Source organism: Danio rerio, chromosome 12 (assembly GCF_052040795.2).
Source record: "Danio rerio strain M-AB ecotype USA chromosome 12, GRCz13ab, whole genome shotgun sequence".
Lineage (NCBI taxonomy): Eukaryota > Metazoa > Chordata > Actinopteri > Cypriniformes > Danionidae > Danio > Danio rerio.
Genome location: NC_141032.1, coordinates 620,058 through 632,500, shown reverse-complemented (window position 1 = coordinate 632,500; position 12,443 = coordinate 620,058). Strand labels below are relative to the sequence as shown.

Below are 12,443 nucleotides of genomic sequence, written 5' to 3'. Positions count from 1 at the left end.
AAAGTTCAAAGTCTGAATCCAACACAAAATCTGCAGGAGGACATTTCAGAGCAGCGTCGTCTAGGCACGGAACGATAACCGTGCTCAAGGTTTGGGAAGATCAGGGTTTTAAAACAGTCAACATTTTCTGCTATACCGTTCCTGAGATATGAGTTAGGGCTGCTCGATTTTAAAACAATTCATAATCACGATAATTTTGGTCATAATTGTAATCACGATTATTCAAAATGATTATCAGTTGAAGTCAAAATTATTAGCGCTCCTGAGAATTATTATATTTTAAATAAATATTTCCCAAATGATGTTTAACAGAGCAAGGAATTTTCACAGTATTTCCTATAATGTTTATTTTATTTTTGTAGAAAGGCTGATTTGTTTTGTTTTATTTCGGCTAGAATAAAAGCAGGTTTAAATATTTTGAAACCCATTTTTAAGGTCAATATTATTCGCCCCCTTAAACAATAAATATATGTGATTGTCTGTGGAAGAATCTACTATTATACAATGACTTGCCTAATTATCCTAATTAAGTCTTTGAATGACACTTTGAATCTGCATGCTTGTATTTTGAAAATAGTCTAATATTGTGTGCTGTCATCATAGCAAAGATGAAAGAAATCAGTTATTAGAAATGAGTTATTAACACTATTATGTTCAGAAATAAGCTGAAAAATGAAACAGAAATTGGGGGAAAAGGGTCGCTAATATTCAGGAGGGCTAATAATTCTGACTTCAACTGCATATACCAGTTATTTTCCACCCTGCAAAGGAAAGAGAAATAAATGTAATAGAATAAGAATATGAAACAAGCATCTTCACTGTAAGACTTCAGCTACAGCAGTCCTTCAGTAAAGAGCAGTGAGGGATTTTCTCATTTTGTTGTTTGATTAATAATCATAAAAACAGGCGGCAGCAGGAACATCACGCACTGTCACTTTAATGGTTTCTCTTTCACGTCTTTTGATTCTGAACGTGTATGTTTATTACACAAATGAGGGTTAATAAGAATAATCACTAAACACTGCATTTTGACACCTATTTGAGCATTAAAGCGCTCACGTTAAGATGACTTCAGATGTGTGCACTCTCCTCGTCTCAGTGTGCAAATGAGACCGAATGCTGAATGCGCGCCGCACACACACACACAAGCATGCGGTCTTTCACGCTGTTAAGTTAATAATCGTATATCTCGATTAATGGCTTTTCATAATCATTAGAAGATAAAATCGGATTTGATTAATCGCACAGCCCTAGTATGAGTAAGATTTCTTATGTTTTTTTTGTTGTTGTTTTTTTTAAGGACAACAATATCTCCCGCAGAAATGATCTCCAAAGAAAAAACTCAGTGTTTTTGAAACAAATGAAGACAGCAGGAGTCCATAATTCATTTGAGTTATTCAGCCTGACATGTTCACTGCTCCAAAACATTATAAAGGTTTCCCAAATTAAAATATATTGTTTAAAAGGGAATTGTTTTTAATTCAGACATTTAAATAGAATATATTTTAGAGCAGTAAATCACAATACTGTGATATAATAACCAAGCTTCTCATACCATCAGAATCTTGTCCCTGCCCACGCCTAGTGTCGTCTTATTAATGACCTTTCACAGTTTCCATGTGAGTGTAAATATGCATTGAGGAGTCTCAATATTCTTCTCATTCATTTGTTTAAAATGACAATAGTAGATAGATTATGTGCAAACTCTGCTACTGTCATACTTACGTCAATTTCCCATTCGCTTGTTAAAACAATAACACTATCAACATGCATACAACTGTGTTTTAGACATGCCCTGTGGTGTCTGCTCTGAGGTTAGCATGTGAAGCTAAACCACAAATGCTGGAAAATTACTCTGTCATGGTCCACTCTGTTATTGTTATGATCAACTCTGTTACTGGTACAGTACACTCTGTTAAGGCCAATTGCTAGTGGTACAGTCCACTCTGTTACGGTTACAATCCACTCTGGTATGGTCCACTGCTAAAGGTACGGTCTACTCTATTACGATCCACTCTGTTATGGTCCATTGGTATGGTCAAGTCTGTTATGGTCCATTGGTATGGTCAAGTCTGTTATGGTCCATTGGTATGGTCAAGTCTGTTATGGTCCATTGGTATGGTCAAGTCTGTTATGGTCCATTGGTATGGTCAAGTCTGTTATGGTCCATTGGTATGGTCAAGTCTGTTATGGTCCATTGGTATGGTCAACTCTGTTATGGTCCATTGTTACTGGTATAGTCCACTCTGTTACGGTTAAATCTGTTACTGTTATGATCAACTCAGTTACTGGTACGGTACACTCTGTTATTGTCAATTGCCACTGATACAGTAAACTCTCTTATGGTCCATTGCTAGTGGTACAGTCCACTCTATTACTGTTGCAATCCACTCTGTTATGGTCTATTCTATTACTGTTTTATTACATTTATGGTCCACTCTGTTATGGTCCATTGTTACTGGTATAGTACACTCTGCTATGGTCATTTCTTTCACTGTTACTGTTACGGTCAACTCTGTTACAGTCCATTGGTATGGTCCACTCTGTTATGGTCCATTGTTACTGGTAAGATCAACTCAGTTATGGCTCATTGTTACGGCAACAGAACCAATAGTTCCCCACCATGTTACATTAATAATGGGTTTAGTGTACCATTTAATGTATAAATAGTTTCTGCATTTGTTGTATATTATTAAATAAATTCAAAGAAAATGAAATGAACATCTGGAATGAGTCTCAGACTGCATGATCCACAGCTAAATGCATGCAAGAGAATAAAAGCATGTGACTAGTAAAGAGTCTCTGTTATAGTTGATCAACTCTTGCTTTTGCTCACGAACACTTAAATAAAGATTTGAGCTGATCTGACGTTTATGCACGCAAACACACAAGTGAACATATTCGACCTGCATATTCTACTAATGTAGTTGAACATTTTGAATCGGCATGTTTCAGGAGTGTTTGGAGTAATCTGAAGCTCTCATGTTTTCCAGCGTTTGCAGAAGTAGCCCGATATCTAGAGTCGATTCTGAGAAACCAGCAGATAAACGTCACTCGTCTAGTCCTCAGTGCAGGTACCAGCTCTAATATTCACCGTTCAGCTGACGCCACTGTTTCCTAACGCTTTTCAACAAACACAACGTACACACAGCAGGTTTAACAACAAACAGGCTACATATAACGACATATATTCAAAATAAAGTAGCGCAAACGCAAAAGCTCCTATTCTCCGTCCTTTCACCACGATTAAATGAATGAATACTACACACACATAGATCTCTAAAAATGTTGAAGGGAATGTGGAGACAACGTTTAAATAAATAATAATATTTATGTTACTCATTTATAAATAGAAATGTTTTTTTAATGTAGATGTTTTCAGATTAAAAAATAAATAAAAATAAAAAAAGTTACTATTTCTATTTCTCATCTCGCGCGCATGGACAACACTGGAATACATCACATCCGGCCAGCTGGTCGCATACGGTCTAGCAGCTCAGATCCGTAGCTCAGATCATAATTTTCTGCGTACAGAGATGATCGGAACTCCACGCAGCTCCCGAACTACTCTCTATAGGAAATGAACGAATTCAGGTCTGTTGCTTGTTGTGTGCAGTGGAAAGGCAGCTTTAGACTCTTAGTTCATGTGTAAATACCAAAATAATGCTAGGAATAATGTGCATGAACCGTGTGGTGCTTTCTGGTAATTCTGGAGCCAGTCTAACAGGTTTATTAGTTTTATTGATTTGTGTCAGCATGCAGACGATTTACAGTTCCATTCTACAATGTCTGACCTTTTTTTTGGGCTTTCGATTCAGAAGAGACGTGTAAAACTGCTCACAACATGAATTGCTAACCTCAACACGAACAATGTGCACAAAATAACATTTCATTTAGTGCAAACTTTGAATAAGCTAGCGGGTCGTCCAGAGATATTTAGATGTAAACACTGGTTTGAAAACTAATCGATTTATTTTTCCTCATCATTGACGCACAGTTTGTTTGTGGTATTTAAAGATGATCCGGCTCTGTTTACAAGAGCAACATGAGGGTAATACTTTAATTTAAGGGTAGAGAGATGTTTTTTGTTGTACTTTCATCCAGATATCCTGATATTCACACTGTTATCAGCCGCTCTGCAGACTGGAGATGTAAAGCAGGTGCCGTCTTTTCCTGATTTTCCCTTTTATGGCCATTTTAAGTGATCCGGCTTTATTAAAAGCTGCCAGTAAACTCCGGGGAATGCCAAATATGGCAATTACAGTGTGTCAGAGTTATAAAGTGCTGCAGTGTTTCTGTTTCACTACAGTAATGAGACACCAGCAGTGTAAGAACAGGAGACACGACAACAAAGAGCTTCACGTCACTCCCAAAACAGCCCCAAAACGTACACATCTCCACCGCTTTGTTCCATCTCACAGAAACCGAGATGTCTCCGCTTACTCATTTAATATTATTTTATCCAGCAGAGAACGAACACAGAACTCTGGCAGGAGTTAAAGTGCCACAAGCGCTAGGGTCTGTGGACGGTGGGAGTGTTTGAGATAAGAGGAAAATATGAGGCAATGCATGGAGGGAAAAAAACGAAAACAGGAAGAGCAAATAGCTGGAGGCAGGACTGTCATCATGTCTCACAGCGAGCCTGAGGGAAACACTGGGGCCCGTCCATAAAAACACACGGTTGAACCCTGACAAATACAGCAGCGGGCACTGAGAAACACGCGTGAACGTGTGTGTGTGTGTGTGTGTGGATCATCTATACAGTGTTTAAAGGTGGTTAAGTCTAGAAGGGATACAGCTGTGGACATTCACATCATTAGAGCATATTGCTATAACAATATCATTTTTACAGTACTGTGAGGGCAGGGTTTAGAGTTTAGGAGTTAATAAAATACAATTGAATGTGTTATTTAATAAATATGAGCAATACTCTGTATAATAATGTTTTTACATTACTGTGAGGGGTGTATTTATGGTTTGGGTAGGTGTAGACATGGGTCATTTTATAAATGAATGAATAATACATGCTATTTTTACTGCTTTTAAAATACTGTAAGGGTCTTGGATGGGGAAGGTGTTAATAAAATACAGTTTAATGGGTAATTTAATTAATAATATGAATAGTACTCTGTATAATTGCTGTTTTACATTACTGGGATGGTTGGGGTAGAGGTAAACCTCAATAAAACACATCTTAATTGGTAATTTTGTAAATAATATGATTAATACTCTGCATAATTGCTGTTTTTACATTACTGTGAGGGTTGGGGAAGGGGTAGAAGTTACTAAAATACAATTTAATGGGTAATTTAATTAATAATATGAATAATACTTGGTATAATGACTGTTTTTACATTACTGGGATGGTTGGGGTACGGGTAAACATTAATAAAATACAACTTAATGGGTATATTTAATAATAATATGAATAATACTCTGTATAACTGCGCTCTTTACATTGCTGTAAGGGTTGGGGGAAAGGTTTATTAAGTACGATTTAATGGGTAATTTAATAAATGATGTGAGTAACACAATAATGTTGCAGCTGGAAGGGCATCCGCTGCGTAAAACATATGCTGGTTAAGTTGGCGGTTCATTCCGCTGTGGTGACCACGGATTAATAAAGGGACTAAGCTGAAAATGAAATGAATGAATGATAAAATAATTACATGAATAGGAGGGTTGGGGTGGATATAAAAAAATACAACTTAATCTGTAAATTAATAAAGAATATGAATAATTCTCTGTATAATTAGTGTTTCTACATTAATGTGAGGGGTAGGTTTAGAGTTTGGGCAAGGGTAGATATTAATAAAACACAATTTAATGGGTAATTTTAGCAAATAATGAGAGTAATACTGCATAATTTCTGTTTTTGCATCACTGTAACGGGTTGGGGTAGATATTAATAAAATACAATTTAAAGGGTAATTTAATTAATAATATGGTTAATTCCAAGTATAATTACTGTTTTTACATTACTGTGAGGGTTACAGTGGGGGTAGACGCTTTCAAAATACAATTTAATTGGTAATTTAATACATATTATGAATAATAGTCTGTATAATTACTGTAAGACATACTCTTACTATGATATGTGTCTAATTTAGCTCACTATATTTAATGATAATTACCATTGAATCATTATATTATCATGCATCATTGTGAACTTGAACAAAAACAATGTAAATGTGGAGTATAAAAAGATTTTGTTAAAAGAATGAATTAAAAACTTGCATTATTCTAAATGTGATGGAAAATGAATCAATGTAAACCAGGTTTTACCATTTATCAACAGCTTGTCTAATCATTTCCCAAAAGATTAATTTTTCATCCTTTTTACGTTTATTCCTACATAAATTGAGTTTCTCCGACACAGTTGTTGTATAACTTTCTGAGAATGGATTTCTTGCTATTTTTGGAGCTTGAACAATATCCACAGTCTATTAAAATGACTATATCAAGTGCCAACAAACAGCTCTGCTTCTCTTTTCTTATGACGAGGGAGAAACAAAACTCTAAACCAGCCAGACAGACGAGACCAGACGAGAGGCAGAATGTTTTGGGTCTCAACAGTTTGGTTTATTGCAAACATTAGCAGTGAAATAAAGCCACTGCATTCTCTAATAACTGATCTTGCTTTATAGCAGATCTACTGTATGTGCCCAGACGTGCAGTGCACACCTATGGGAAACTCTCTGAACACCTGAAGGCATGAAAACAGCAGCGCTTCACTCAACATCTGCACACAGGCTGCGTCATTTTGGGATTAAAATGACATTTTCTATATAGAGAGCCATCAGAATAGTTTCACCACAGTCACTTTACAAGCTCTATTTGTTAAGAATTAGGGTGACACAGTGGCTCAGTGGTTAGCACTGTGGCCTCACAGCAAGAAAGTCACTGGTTCGAGTCCTGGCTGCGTCAGTCGGCGTTTCTTTTCTCTAATGAATAAAAGCTGAAGGAAACATGAAAAGAATTCATAGTTTTATATAAGATAAATACATGGAAAAAGCCCTTTGGCAGATTATTTTACTTGTTTTAAAGAAAAACTCACTTCATTTTGACTCATAATTTCTAAAAAAAAAACACTATATTTATTGCTTGTTCAAAAAATGATGCTTGATTTAGGAATATTTAGATATTTGCACTGGAAATAAGACAAACTCTAAGTAAAGCATTTTTTGCATTGATGTTTAATCAGTGTTGAAGCACTATAAGGACAGCCAGCTCTGCTTGAGTTTCTCTCTAGGTGCTCCAGCAGAGTCAATCTCTGAGCATATTTAACATTCGGCTGTGGTTTTGGGGGCGAACGCTCTCAGTGCGCTGCAGTTTCTCCTAATAAGGACATATTGGGGGAAACTCAGACTCCACGTTCAGAGCATCTCCGTCTGACGATTAAAATACTTGAGATTGAGAGCGCAGCCAAATGCACATCATGTTTATAAGAGTCACCAGTGAAGCTGGATCAACGGCTACTTGGGGGCAGACGCTCTCAACGTCACACACATCTGACAGGAGCAGAGAGTGTGTGTGTGTGTGTTTTAACACTACAGGCACAGGATTACACCACAGTCTGAAGAGCACGCCTGAGAGCTTTACAGATTTATCAAGGTAATATTATCATACCGGGATTAGGCATGGGTCGCTATAAGATTCTGACAGTATAAGGAGCTTTAGACTTTGCACCTAGATCTTTAAAATAGAGGCCTATTTATTATAATAGCATATATATATATATAAATAATGTGAGAATATGTCAAATAAAATTTAATTTTGGTGCCAACTGATGATCAACAGTAATCATTATACATTGTCCTGCTCAACAGGGAAAACCAGCAGCTATTAGGAATGCAGGATCATCTGCTGTCATGGCTTTGTAATCAATACATGCAATTATAATGGAAGTCAATGGAGCAAAAACAGCAGCAACATCACCACAGAGGAGTCAATCTGAACAGTGCACAAGAGATAAATGAAATACTCCACACATTTTGAAGAATGCAACCATGTCATTTTCTCTTGTTTCTGCACGTCTGCAATGACTCATGTTTAATGAACTCAAATGGACTTCAGTACATCAGAAAATACTGAATTATGGAATTGCACATGACATCAAATATCAATATATATACAAAAATCACGCATCATAACATAGTAGTGAAGGAAACGCAGAATAAAGTGTTTATTAAATAATACATTTTAACTCTAATAATTATTGTAGAAAATAAATCAAACTTGATCAACACTTTACCGCTACAATTAACATTAATATTAGACAGAAAATGCTATTAGTGTATATAATGCTTGCAAATTCTGCCCATTTTTCCAGAGAGACTATATTAAAGCAAAGAAGTCTCCCTGTATACTGCTAAAACAGACTCAACTATGAGAAGATTCCCATGAGAGACGAGCAAAATCAATTAGGACGTTGATGAAAATCCCATTTAGGCCCTCAGAAGTCAGCGAGAGCGTCATGTGCTCAGATATCAGCACCATTCACAGCTCTAATGCAATCAGCTTCATTACTGATAAAAGATTGCAAATTTAAAGGGACAGTTCACAGCACATATGAACAACTCCTCATCATTAACTCAAACACAAAACGAGATATTCTGAAGAATGTTCAGCCACTGACAGCCATAAGAACAACTAAACAAACAAAAAGTGCTGTTTTCTTTAGTTTATCCTTTTGTGTTCAATAGAAGAGCAAAATATATACACAATATATAATATAATATATATAAATATACAGCGCTCAGCATATACGAGTTCACCCCTCACAAATCTCTCATTGGAATTAATATTTACAATATTCTTTACAATATTATAACTGTGCATAGACATTAGATTAGTCAGTACTGAAGCCAAACCTGGAGCTGATCTAACTCAATAACTTACCATAACAGTCCAAATACTATACAGCCAGAATTATATGTTAGGGAAAAATTATTTTAAAAAATCAAGTCTCCACATTTGCCATGACCTCTTTTGGCTTTAACAAACTTATTCCTTAGGTTTCTCCAAACTTAACAAAAACTTTCTTCCTTTCCCACGGCTGCAATTTCTCCCTGTGATCACACGTGGACAGATTATAAAGATGTACAAAAGCTCTTTAAAGTGATTCTTTTTCAACTCAAATGAAACGAGCGCCACGTGAACTGTTCATTCCAGTCTCAAAGCATTTTGTGCGCTACGCCAGCTGAAATCAGGTTGCATGCACCAAAAGCGAACTTTTGCAAACTCTGCAATGAAGTCACATTTGCCGAGCACACTGAGTTTAATAACAAAAAATTGGCTATTGATTGGCTGTTGCATGTTGGTCTCATTTGTAGTTGTAATAATGCAAATTACATTTGAACTAGTAAAATAAAGAACTACAACACCTCGAAAATCAAGCAATAATAACAAAAAAGAATATAAATGAGCACTAGATGCAGCGTTACATGGACATTGGAAAAATAAGACCTGTGCAAAACTATTTAAGACCTAGAAAAGCCAATTTAAGACTGTTTAAGGCCTAAAATTTAGATTTTTTATTGTTAGACTTGAAGACTTTTTAAGCCCCCGCAGAAACCCTGTTTTAAATCATTTTTATTTTTAAATTTGTATATTATTTTATATTTTGATATAGAGCTGCACGATTCTGGCTATATGGGAATGGCGATTTTTTTGCTTAAAATAAAGATCACGATTTTCTCACAATTCTGTAGATGTAAAATAAAGGTATGGTAAAAACAAACACATGGCACAACCTCGATAATAATATTATGTGTAGCTCTACTGGTTTATATAAATAATTCTATTCTACTCATAATTATGATGTTTGAGATATATGCTTGCAATCTGTCATATTAGACAAATTTATTCACGGGTAAAATCAGACATTTGCCATTATCAGATTATATTCAACAATATATAGGCTAGAGTAGTTATACTGACACTGTAAACATTTATTTTCATGCACAACTGTGGGTTCATTATGAATCATAATGTGATATGATCATTTAAATAAAGTGCACACTTTTGGTTTCATTTTGACTGCTAAGTGTTTGTTCATACTTCGCGCACGGCTCCCAAACGATCACTCTGTGCCACAAACTGAATATTATTTACAACTGTATTACCTGTTACTCGCAACATATGCAGGTTCTGTTCACTAAAGTAGACGCGCGCGCGACTATCATTCAGTAGAGCGCCCTCTCTATAACAGCTCACGGTCAGCAGCTCGTCACATGTGATTTTCCCGGCTTTTATATGAAGACAAAAATGACATTTTTAGGTGAATTATACCTTACAAGTACATTATGTGACTCATTTAACATCATTTGGAGGTGTCAATGTTCCTGAGCAATGTGTGTGAAACAATGAAAAGACTCGTGCAGCCGCCTTTGCTTCTCTCCTGAATTTGAAAATATGATTGGCAGAATCGTAGAAATGCTAGATTAAGATCGTCTAGGGGGTCGAATCGAGATCGCCATCTTTTAACGATTAATTGTGCAGCTCTATTTGGATATTAGTTTTTTAATCATTTTTAATTGTATTATCTGTTTATTTCTAAAGATGTTTGGTGACAAATATCATTTCAACAAATATATCAGTTTAATTCAAATGCACTAAAATATATGCCCTATATTGACTGAGAAATGGATAAAAATATTAATTACTTTTCAAAATGGAGTGTGCTCATGTATGCTGAGCTCTGTATACACACAATACTGAACCTGGGGGCGAGTAAATGATGACCTGATTTAGATTTTTGGTGAGCTTAAATCATATAATCATTTATTCTCCCTTTATTTGTTTCAAACCATATGAGTTTGCTTCCTCTGTTGAACATAAAAGAAGATATTTTAAAACCTGCAACCGCCGACCTCCACAGTATTTGTTTTGCCTATTATGGAAGTCAATGGTTACAGGTTTTCAACATTCTTCAAAACATCTTCTTTTGTGTTAAACAGAAGACAGAAACTCAAAACACTTGTGTGAGAGTGAACAGCGAGCAGATTTTCATCTTTGGGAGAGCTCTCTCATTAAGCGCATCGCTTTTGGTGACACAAATAAAGTCCATACTGTTAGTGTCCGCTTTCTTGACCTGATTTAACAGCACTTCCTCAAACTCCCTGCACAGATGAAAAGACTATGAAGACAACAGTGCTGACAGCAGTTTCAGAGCTAAACAAAGGCCGGAAACTCTGGAGTGCCCTGAACTAGTTTAGACTGTCCTGGAAATAAAAACAATGTCCTCGCTCGACCATCACACACACACACACACACACACACAGAATGAAGAGTGCTGCACACACTAGCTGTGTTTCCAACACACTATTTTATGCACATTTGGTAATATTGTATAAAAGCATGTATGTGCACAACTGAGTAGGATGAACTCTTTATCTGACGAGAATAAACACATATAAACTCAGCTGTAGCGAGTGTGCGTCTGCGCTTCAGTTCTGTAGATCCTGACAAATGAATTGACAGACATAAATGTGTGTGTGTGTGTGTGTGTGTGTGAGGGTCTTTGCGTCATTAGTGTTGGTTTTCAGCGCTTTCTATTGTGTCAGATGTGAAATGTTGTTGTGCTGATTGTAAAAGTCCGTCATCGCAGTGCTTCTGTATTCTTCCTCTATTATTATTCCCTCCAGAACAGTCTTGAGCATCTGTCTGCGCTCCTGTCTCATGCATTATTATTGGGCCGATGTCATCATTTAACCATCAGCAAACACCATCAGCATTTAATCGCAAGAATAAAATGTGATACCAGCAGAAGCCAAGCAACAATCATACTAAAATACAGAAAGCACTCAATATTTTTCAGATCTAATGAAATATAAGTCAGGCTTCTGTCAAGGTGCAAACATTCATACTGTAAAACGCTGTTACACATCTGTAAACCTCATCAGATATTCAGACTATTCATTAGAGTTTAGTTTCAGCTCTAGATTCTCTAGCCAATAGAAGAACGGTAGCTAATGTGGAGGCGGGGCTAATGACACCAAGGTCTCATCTGATTGGTTAGATTTGGAGAAACAACCTACGCAAGCCACACACAGATGCTTGAGACATCAAGACATTTAATCTGGACGGTATATTGAGATGGAAGTGCAGTAGCACGACACTAGGGGTGTAACGATTTATTGCGATGCAAAAATGTCACAATATGCATGGTGGCGTTATGACGATTTGATTACGATATGACGTCCGTTTTCTCTTATTAGTTGAGCTGTTTGCACGTGAGCTACGTTCCACCTGCTGCCGCACGTGAGTTCAGATTGCAGCAGCAGTAATGTTAGCAGACCAAGATGAGTGGAGCTGAAATAGAGGATGACCCATCCTCTCAAAATCAGACGTCTGGCAACATTTCGGTTGTACAGTCATTGCTTTAGACTCGTTCGCTTTTTGACACGCATACTGGGTCAAACATAGCCGAAGTTTTAAAG

The 12,443-nt window shown here is 36.5% G+C and overlaps 1 protein-coding gene across 20 annotated transcripts in view; it reads right to left on the bottom strand.

Annotated features, from left to right (window-relative positions):
- The window catches only part of mpripb (myosin phosphatase Rho interacting protein b), a 64,246-nt gene that overhangs the window by 34,442 nt on the left and 17,361 nt on the right, over positions 1 to 12,443 (bottom strand). The gene's annotated exons all lie outside the window — the stretch shown is intronic.